This window comes from Bubalus bubalis, chromosome 3, assembly GCF_019923935.1.
Source record: "Bubalus bubalis isolate 160015118507 breed Murrah chromosome 3, NDDB_SH_1, whole genome shotgun sequence".
NCBI classification, from domain to species: domain Eukaryota; kingdom Metazoa; phylum Chordata; class Mammalia; order Artiodactyla; family Bovidae; genus Bubalus; species Bubalus bubalis.
In genome coordinates, this window is record NC_059159.1 from 9,399,956 (window position 1) to 9,409,281 (window position 9,326).

The 9,326-nt window shown below is 56.3% G+C and overlaps 1 long non-coding RNA gene across 3 annotated transcripts; it reads right to left on the bottom strand.

The window, feature by feature from the left end:
- Positions 1-987: 987 nt before the first annotated feature.
- LOC102397224 lies at positions 988-5,505 on the bottom strand. 3 transcript variants are annotated; one of them, XR_003107698.3, is made up of 4 exons: positions 5,200-5,505; positions 2,666-2,798; positions 2,070-2,250; positions 988-1,218 (listed from the first exon to the last, which is right to left on the bottom strand). It is a non-coding gene; the product is annotated as an uncharacterized LOC102397224 (long non-coding RNA). The 3 variants fall into 3 exon arrangements; XR_003107697.3 differs by having other exon boundaries at positions 2,675-2,798; positions 5,200-5,494; XR_328048.4 differs by lacking the exon at positions 2,070-2,250 and having other exon boundaries at positions 2,675-2,798; positions 5,200-5,480.
- Positions 5,506-9,326: the final 3,821 nt, after the last annotated feature.

A 9,326-nucleotide genomic window follows, 5' to 3' on the forward strand; every position in this document is an offset into this window, starting at 1 on the left:
CGGGCCCCGGCTGTTCCCAGGGCCTCTGCCCAGGCCCCTCAGTCCACCCAGCAGGGAACACACAGGGGTCAGATGCCAGGCATGGGCTTGGCGAGCCATCTGGGGTGGGACCAGCTCTGCAGATGCTGACCCTGTGCTGGGGGTAGAGGACCCCAGGATGTGGGACCATGGGCTCCGAGGCCGCGGCTCTGGGTCCCGCACGGTGGGTGGCTGAGTCTCCTCCGCTTGCCCTCTGCTGGGCAGAGTATCCACGAAGGGTGCCCTTCCCCTCTGACCTCCTCTGCCTCCCGGTCCCCTGTGCCTGCACTGGGGCCCAAGCCTGTGTGAGAACGGAGGGCACACGAGGTTCTGGAGAGCAGACCTGGAAGGAACACACAAGGACAGAGGGAATCGGGGCTTCGGCCTTATCTGCAGGGGCAAGAGCTTCCGCTGCAGAAGGGGAAAGGGCTTCCGCTGCAAAATTCCAGGGTTATGCACCTTGGGTGGGCCTCCCTAGCTACCCCAGAGGAATCGCAAGGTCTCAGGGTAAGGTGGGGGCAAGAAAGGCTGCCCTGCCTCCACTGGGCTCTGAACATGGGAACAGACATCAGGCACCCTGGGCATGGACCCTACCTTGTCTAGGAAAGGTATTCCCAGTGATGGTGCAGCTGTCCTCGAGCCCTAGCTTCTGCATCAGTCATGTAGCCAGATTGGAACCAGGTGTCTAGTCCTGAAAAGAGCCTCCCTCTGTGCCCAGCTGCAGGAATTTTGTCTTATAAGGAACCCTACCTAATCCTTCTTTAGGCTTCCCAGGTGGTGCTAGTGGTAAAGAACCCGTCTGCCAATGCAGGAGACATAAGAGACGTGTGTTCAATCCCTGGGTTGGGAAGATCCCCTGGAGGAGGGCATGGTCAACCTGCTCCAGTATTCTTGCCTGGGAAATCCCATGGACAGAGGAGCCTGGCGGGCTACAGTCCATAGGGTTACAAAGAGTCAGACACAACTGAAGCCACTTAGCACAACAGTCCTTTATTTTGTCCGCAGTGGGCCTGTTCCCATCCTCTGTGCCACAGACTCATCTCATTTCTCTTCCCCTGGCAGTCCTGCAGAGGATAGGAGATGCCCGTTTTTTTTGGGGGGGGGGCTCCCAGGACACCTTGGGCTTGACTTCCCAGCTGCTGACCAGATGGCTGGTGTCAGGGAAAGCAGGTCTTCACGGTGGCAGAGTTCAGGGGACATCTTTGGGAAGGAAGAAGGTCAGAGTCTGAGGCTGGGGAATGGGCCAAAGTAGGGGATCTGCCAGGGACCCCATCCTAGCTGGGGAGGCCAAGGGATCTGACTGGGCCCCAAACACAGAATAATCCCCTAGGGTGGGGAGGAGACTTTTATGCTTAGTATTTACATTTCATCCTTTTAAAATGTCTCTCTTTTGTGAATATTTTATAACGCAAGTAATAGATTCATACAGTCACGGAAACTTGAAATCTATAAATAACTATACATATATAGTTATGAGTTCATATGGAGTTATGAGCTCAAGCATTTCTTATGAGAGAGTGCATGACCCAAGCGGTGAGAGGGTTTGAAGGTCACTCTTTCTTAGCGCTTATGATTTTTTTTTTAAATCCTGGGCACCTTCCTACTGAGTTTGAAATCCAGGATGGCAGGATGAAGGAAGGTCCCACATTCAGGCACTTGAAGGTCTGGCATCAGCAAAAAGTCTTGAGCTGGCTTGACGGGGATGATGGCGGGGTCTAAGGACCCGCAGGTGACACGGGCATAGATGGGACTCCAGGCTGTCTCTGGTGGGCACCTGCTCTCATCGGGAGAGAGGCAAGACTGAGCTCGCCCTGGCGTGGGGTGAGAGAGAGGCAGCCATGCCTGGGCCTCTGGTCAGGAACCCAAGACCCCCTTGCTCAGGGTTGAGGACAGCACCCAGGACTGGCACCTTCTGAGCACACCCACCTGTCTCTCCAGTCCTGGGTCCCTGGGAGGAGCTTTGTTACTGGAGTGCTTAACTCCACAAAGTATTTGTCATGCTCCTGTGGGGCCCCGGGGAGGGACAGGACACAACTTGTGCCGTCACACACCTGGTCAGGTGGGCAGGCAGTGGTACAAGATGCCAGCGATCCAAGGTGGGAGTACATTTCCGGAGTCCTGGGTGAGCAGAGGCTAGTGCTCCCTGTCGGGGTTTGTTGCTCCCGGGAAAGGAAGCTCAGCAAGAAAACGCCAAGTCGTCAGTCCATCTACCAGTCAGTATCTACTGGGCACCTATTAGGTTTAACCAGCCAGTTCTGGGTGCTGGGGTAGGGGCCTTTGTCTCCCGCAGAGGACGGAGGGCCCAGGATGGATCACAAGGAGCTCTGCACGGCGGGACCCTGATCCCCATTTTACAGATAAGGAAACTGAGGTCCGGGAAGTAGACTAACTTGAGGGTAAATAGAAGAGTCAGGATTGGAACCCATACCTCCCAGGTCTGGCTGTGAGAGCCACAGGTGTGTGGACAGCCAGCAGGGGGCAGTGCTGGAAGCGCCTGGAGGCACCGCCCAGCCTTGCTCTCCTTCTGCGGTTGGAGGAATCCTGTGTATCAGGAGTTTAGCTCGCCTCCTCCTCCAGGAAGCTTTCCATGATACCCAGCCCCCAACACTCTGCCAAGACACACCCTTTCCCCCTGTCCCCTGCGCACCTGGCTCACCTCAGAGCAGCCCTTGACACCAGCCACTTGGGCTCCCTCTCACTGGGCTGCGGGCCACTTGAGGGCAAGACCTGTGTCCTTTGTTCTCAGCATCCTAGCATCCTTCCGGCTTAGGACATGGTAGCTGTTAAGGGAATAACCGAATGAATGAGGAAAGCAAGAGTAGAGGGTGCGAGGGCCTTCCTTCCAAAGATGGGATGTGGCCCCAGAGAGAGGAGCAGGATTTGCATGCACTGGGGGGAGAGTCTGCCAGGGGACGACTCCAGCCTAGGCATCAGACAGCACTGCCAGGTGGGAGCCCTGGCAGGTTCTTGAGCAGGGGCTCGGCAGGGCAAGCCTCCCCTTATCCCTGTGCACCCCATGCTGACCCTCCTGCAGTGGGGAGGGGCAGGAGCTGCACTCTCCAGGCCTGCGACCTGACTCCTGGAAGTTCTTCCAGTCTTCTCACCTAAGGCCCTCAAGCTGCACCTGGGAAAGGTGTCTGCCAGCGGCTGGTCGGGAATGGTGGTCTAATTGATGAGCTAGTTCTCTTCCCCTGGCATTCCTGCAGAGGATGGGAGATGGCCCTTTTTTTTGGGGGGGGGGTCGCCTGGGCACCCTGGGCTTGACTCCCCAGCAGCTGACAGGATGCTGGCATCAGGGAAAGCAGGTCTCCACGGTGGCAGAGCTGAGGGCAACACTCCCCTGGAGCCCGGGATCAGTTCCTTCGTTGGCTCATTCGTGTGTTTATTCAGTAAATGTTTATTGGGCACTCCTGGGTGCCTAGACCCTGCTTGGTCTCGGGGTTGGTGGACTCTGGCCTCTGGGGATGTGTGAGGGCCACTCCCACGGTGGTGCCAGTCCCCCTCACTGCACCGGTGGGCTCCTCTGCCACCCTTTTCCCGCCCACTCTGGGCCAAGCAGGGAGACAGTCCCCCTGGGGTGGGGGAAGAGGCTCTGGGGGTGGCAAACCCCTGGCAGACCCTCCCCAAGGAGCAAGCAGGGTGGGGTGGGGGCCTCCGGCAGCACTGCCCGGCCCCACACAGAAAGCTGTTCCCGGAATGGGGGTTTTAAACTTTTTTTTTGTTGGCGCATATGCATGTGGTCTTAATTATTTATACGCAGCACTTATCTCCCCCAAATGTTTTATCGGGATTCGGCAGATCCGAGAGATGGAAGCCCCGGGCAGGAGCGGGGGAGGGGGGGGCGGGGAGGGGACTGTAGGGGAAGCAGTAGGGAGCCGGGGGGTGAAGGGAGCTAGTTTAGGCGTCCCCTAAATCAGCCCGGGGTTGAGGGAAGGAAGGACCCCAGTCGCGGTGGGTCGGTTTAAGTCTTTCAGGCCCTGATGGAAGTTGGGAAACCGCAGCGGGTATCCGGCCTGCCTGCGGGAGTTAACACCTGGGGCGGCTTTGCTTAACCTCTCTGGGCGCTGGCCTGTGTGGGTCCCGCCGACAGGGGGCGCCACGCCGCGGGCCACTTCTCCCCCGAGCGTCCCTGGTGGATGCGAAGGAGGATGAAGAACCACATCTGCCAGCAGCAACCCAGGAAGCCTTGAGAAGGGTCCCTGCTCTTTCCTGGTGGAAGTGGCCAGAGGAGAGATTGGGCCTGACCTTGGGATCCCTCACCTGTTAACGTGCAGGGGCGTTATGTCTTCTTTATGCTCACCACCCCCAGGAGACATTTCCTGCCCATTTTACAGAGCAGGAAACTGAGGTTCAGGAGAGTCACCGGTCTAAGGACCTCCAGCAGAGCAGGGATTGGTGCCCATGTGGACTCAGGCTGGTGGTCTTTCCTGGAGCAAGGGGAGGGTACTGGGCCGGGCCTGCCCCCTCACTTGGCCCCCAGAATTCCAACGTCCCCCAAGCTGCATATGCCCTGTATATGCCCTCTTTTCCTGGACGTTTGGGCAGCGAGGGCGGGAGATTCCTGGAAGCGCCTCCTAGGCACACACCCCTCCTTGCACCCGCCCACCCTGTGCTTGCAGGATTTGCAGGGGGGCTCTGAAATCCTGGGGTAGGGGGCCAGGAACCTGAGCCTGGAGGGCCCAGGAGTCCCCCACTCCTCTTACCGGCAGTGCTCAGCGTGCTCTGGCCTAACCCCTGTCCTGCCCGCACCCAGGAGGCCTTCTGGGGCCCAGAGCTGAATTGGCTCCCGGGGAAGGCGCGCAGAGTGTCCCACCGGGAGGTCTGGCTGGGGATAGGGGGGCCCCGCGATGGGGTGGGGCATGGGGCACTGGGTGGGCTGTACCCCAGCTGCTTGGAATTCCACAGGGACAGAGACTTAGAGATGCACCCAGGAGCCTCCTAGCCCGAGGCCGCCTTCCCCCTTCCCACCGGGGTCTTCCGGGGAGTGGGGGGGGGCTAGCCCCTTGCTGGGAGAGTGTGTATGTTTGTGCTGGGGGTGGGGAGGACTTCCTTGAATTTGCCGCTGCGGGCGGAATCTTCCTGGTTGGGGCTGGGTGGGGGCCGGGTTGGGGCAAGCTCTTGGGCCCCCTGGAATCTAGATTCCCTTGGTTGGGGCAGGGCCAGACAGGGGGGGTGTCTCACCCCAGGTCTTGGAGTCGAGGCTCTCTCTTTGAGTGGGAGATTCCCGAGAGCTCCGGACGGCCCTGGGTAATCGGTTCATCGATTAACAGCTTGGATTGGGGGCGCTTCAACAGGGGGCGGGGCTGCTGAGTCTGGGGCCCAGCCCAGCGAAGTGTTGCCGGTGGGAGGCGGGGAAGGCGGTAATTCCAGGTTGGGGAGGGTCTCCGCGCTTCCGTAAGACTCTGAGGATCCTCCGAGGGGCCCCCCGGGTGCCAAGCGCCAGCCGGGCCCCCTTGGGCCCCTGGAAGAATTGGTTCCCACCAGCCAACCTGTTCCCATAGCCAGAAGTTGCCATGGTGACCCCCTCCCACCTTCAGCTACAGCTTTTCCAGTAAAACCACTGCAGAAATCCATACTTCCCGACAGGCACGCCCCCGGCCCCCCACCCCCCACTCTGCGCGGTAGGGAGCGGCCAGGAGTTAACCCTCTGCCTGCCGGCTGGCCGGCAGTATTGGGGGAAGTCGGGAGTGAGAGCTGGCCGTGGGGGACCTGGGGCTGGAAAGGAGAAAGTGTACAGGGTAGGGCCAGCTGCTGTTTCCCTCGCAGCCCCAGGATGGGACTCCAGGAAGTTAGAGGAGAGAAAGGAAGCTAGCGCCCCACTGTCACCGGCTCTGGAGGATTCTTGCCGGGGTACCAGGACTGCTCCCGGTGGAAGCCGAGTGTCCCCGCTGGGCTCTGGCCAGGCGCCCCAGGGTGCCTTCCGCTGTCGGTGGGGTAGCAGGTCTCCCCAGCCTGGCCTGCAGTTGCTGACGGATCAGCTGTCCCCTCTCCCTCCTGTCCCCCTCCTCCAGCGCAAACCTCTTTCTGGAGGCAGAGAGGGCTCAGCTCAAGTCCAGCAGCCCCACTGCCCGCACCCAGCAGTCCCTCAAGGGAGGCCACACGCCCGTCAGCCTGGCTTTGTGTCCATAGGTCCGCTCTGGTGGGCTATTAGACAAAAGAAGTCACTGACCACTTGGGGTCTTGGCTTTCTTCCCTGAGAAGTGAGGGGAATGATCTAGGCTGCTTGCAATTTGAGGAAGAAGAGATATTCCATCCTGCGGATGGGAGGTGGGGGGGTGGGGGGAGGGGTGCCAGCGATAAAGTCTGCTTTGTCTCTATCAGGGGCCCCTGGGGACCCCTGAGACTGTGGGGACCCAGGGGGCTCAGCTCTGCGGCCCAGCCTGCTTCCACTTTCAGAGCCGTCAGTGGGCTCTAATTGTTCTCTCTGTAGCCCAGGATGAATAATTGAGAGGTCTTTGAAGAGAATTAATTAGCCCGTTTATTGACTGTAAATGCTTTGCTGCAGATGATAAAGGGAAGGCTCGGCCGCGGTGCCTGCCACCGACCCACAGCTTGACGTGGCATTTGTACTCGGGGTTCCCTGGGCACCACCAGGGCTCAGCCTTTGCCTTTTGCCCCAGAGGGGTGCAGACTGCGAGCTCCCCCACCTGTCTGCAGACTGCGAGCTCCCCCACCTGCCTGCCCCTTGCTGCCAGGTTCTGCCCCTCAGCCCCAGCTCTGCTTCGGGTATCTTCCAAGAGGCAAGTAGGGACTCCCTGTCCCCAAGGACTAGGGGCAGGGCATGTCCCACTGTTGGGAGCACTTGGCCAGCATGCTGAACTGAGGAAGAGAAGTAGGTCTCCCTTGAGGTGGCTGAATCCAGGGAGGCTGGTGCTCGGGGCTCAGGAGGGGAGGAGGAGCCCTGAGTGATGATGACTGCATCCCAGGCAGGGGCAGGGGCCAAGCTGAGAGCCCAAGCCTCCTCCAGTCCTTCCCCTCAGTCCTGCTGGTGGTAGACATCTGCGCTTTGGGCTGCTTGGTGTCCAAACAGCCTTCCCAGGGCCTATGGTTGGGTCAGACAGCATGCGATAAGGGTCCAGTAGTTCTATCCTATGCAGGCCGTTCCGTGCTAACCTGTAAAGCTACTTACTCTGCTTGTCTTAATCAGAGAGCAACTCTCTGTCAGATGCAGTTCGGACTAGTGACTTCCCTTGTGTTTCTTGAGAAACTCCTTGTATCAGTCAGCTACTGCCATAATTAGGCCCCCTAACAAATAGCCGCACAGTCTCCGCGGCGTTCCACAGTAGGCACTGGTTTTTTGCTGTTATGTGAGTAGGCTTGTTGGGATTCAGCAGATCCAGACTGGGCTTGCCTCCATGTTGTGGGTTGGGTCCAGGTTTGTTCCGCATGTTTCTTGTCCTCCTTGGACCAGCAGGCGACCCGAGGTGTGTTCTTTCCTGGTCTGTGTCAGCAGGCAGGAGAGCAGGTTTGTTGTGTGAGGCATTTCAAGTTTCTGCTCGCTGCATATCACTGCCATCCCATTGATCAAAGCAAGTCATACGGCGCTTCTATCTGAAGGCTTGTGTCCCCTGAAAATTCAGATGTTGACATCCTGACCCTCAAAGATGATGGTGTTAGGAGGTAAGGCCTTTGGTGGGTGATGAGGGCTCCAGCCTCATGAATGAGATTAGTGTTTTTATAAAAGAGCCCCCCAGAGCTCCCCCACCCCTTTCCTCATGTGAGCACAGTGAGAAGGTGCCCGCTGGGAAGCAGGAAGAGGGTTCTCACCAGAGCGTGACCGTGTTGGCCCCTTGATTTTGGATTTTCAGCCTTCAAATCTGAGACATTTCTGTTGTTTATAAGCCCTGAGACTATGGTACTTTGTATAGACTGAGACGGGGCAGGGGGAGGGGGGGTGGGGGGGTGGTGCCCAATGCCAAGGATACAGAGGCATAACTGCAGAAGGGAGTGAAGCGGCAGGGTTGATAACCCAATCCCCTCTTTTTTAGCTTTAGTTTTATTATGAGAATAGTTTTTTAAAAATCAGAAAGTAGAAGTAGGCAGAGGGGCATAGTGAATCTCTTTGGAACATCACCCAGATTCCATAACAGTTAATATCTTCCTACATTTTCCCTGATCTGCCTTTTTTTTTCTTGGTAAGGTATTCTTAAAGCTTTTTAAAAATTGAAGTTGAAATACACATAACATGAAATTTACCATTTTAACCATTTTTAAGTGTGCAGCTCAGTGGCATTAGATATATTCCCATTCCCACTGCTATGCGGTCATCACCAGCATCCACCTCCAGAACATTTTCGTCATCCTAAACTGAAACTCTGTCCCCATGAGAAACTAACCCTCCATTCTCCCCTCCCCCGGCCCCTGGCAACTACCATTATGTTTCTGTCTCTATAAATCTGACTATTCTAGGTACCTTATCTGGGAAAAATTACACAATATTTGTCCTTCTGTGACTGTCTTATTTTGCACAGCATAGTGTTTTCGAGGTCCACCCCTATTGTAGTGTGTGTCAGAATTTCTTTTTTCTAAGGCCAACTAATATTGCATTGCATGCGCAGACCACGTTGGTTTATTCATTTATCCACTGATGGACATTTGGGTTGCTTCTACCTTTTGACTGTTTTGAATAATACTGCTGTGAACCTGAGTGTACAAGTATCTGCTTGAGACTCTGCTTTCAGTTCTTTGGAGTGTATACCCAGAAGTCGAATTGCTGGGTCATTTCCCTCTTTGAGGAGCTGCCATGCTGTCCTCCACAGTGCCGGCTCCATTTCACATTCCTGTTTGCAAAGCACAAGGCTCCAGTCTCTCCATATCCTCACCAACACTTGTTATTTTGTTTTTTCCTTTCTTTCCTTCTTTCTTCCTCTCTCCTTCCCTCCCTTCCCTTCTCCCTCCTTTCCTTCCTCCTTTCTTCATCATTGCCATCTTAAAGGGTATGAAGTAGTGTCTTATAGTTTTGTTTTCCTTTAATATTCATTTATTTGGCTGTGCCGGGTCTTAGTTGTAGCATGTGGGATCTTCAGTCTTTATTGCAGCTTGCAAGATCTTTAGTTGAGGCATGCGAAGACATCTGGGATCTAGTTCCCTGACCAGGAATCGAACCCAGGCCCCCTTGCATTGGGAACACAGAGTCTTAGCCACTGAACCACTGGGGAAGTCCCCTCATTGTGGTTTTGATTTGTGTTTCTATCTCCTTTTGACTTCAGCTCTCTTTTGAGATGGGTTTCTATTTCTTGTAACTGGGACTAGTTTGGGTGGGTTCAGCAGCAAGTGTCCTGTTGTTTTAGCTAACGTGTGCTGCAAGC